The sequence below is a fragment of the Anneissia japonica genome, unplaced genomic scaffold (genome assembly GCF_011630105.1).
Source record: "Anneissia japonica isolate Jap-2015-1 unplaced genomic scaffold, ASM1163010v1 scaffold80307_len658_cov163, whole genome shotgun sequence".
NCBI classification, from domain to species: Eukaryota; Metazoa; Echinodermata; class Crinoidea; order Comatulida; family Comatulidae; genus Anneissia; species Anneissia japonica.
Genome location: NW_022755944.1, coordinates 1 through 630, shown reverse-complemented (window position 1 = coordinate 630; position 630 = coordinate 1). Strand labels below are relative to the sequence as shown.

The window sequence follows — 630 nt, the reverse complement described above, 5'->3', positions numbered from 1 at the left end:
GAAATGATATTTAAATAGCAAAAAAACATTAAAATAAAAATCCATTAAGTAAAAAGTACTCGACCCCGATGGGACTCGAACCCACAATCTTCCGATTCGAAGTCGGACGCCTTATCCATTAGGCCACGCGGCCGTTGTTGAAGTGCTTCGAAGTTTCAAACGTAAACAGAGACTACACAGTATATTAATACAAGACGTCTAGGAATATTATTGACATTGTTTATATTACTATATTTTAATTAACATTTAAAATAACAAAAACTTTAAAATATTGTGCGGAACGTGGAAACGTAGACAGACGTTACGTCGATTTTAATACGTTGCACAATATTATTATAAATGTACCTCATGGAGCATTTGGTCACATGGTTACATTCAATTATGTCTATAAACCTAATTTGGATTGTTTGTTTTATTGTCTTTTCTTTGTCATTATCACATTTTTTTCTTATTGAACCCCTTTATCGACGGCAGACAAATCCGCTACCAATTATTAATATTAAAGATGATATAATACAAACATGCGACCTCCCCTTTTACATAATACCGTACCTTGTAGTAGCATTTAAATAAAAAATATTCAATTCTTCAAGAAGTTGAAAAACATTAGAAACAAAACATACTCCACTT

General features: G+C 31.7%; 1 non-coding gene across 1 annotated transcript; it reads right to left on the bottom strand.

The window, feature by feature from the left end:
- Positions 1-60: 60 nt before the first annotated feature.
- Trnar-ucg lies at positions 61-133 on the bottom strand. The gene has a single exon. It is a non-coding gene; the product is annotated as a tRNA-Arg (tRNA).
- Between the last annotated feature and the right edge of the window lie 497 nt (positions 134-630).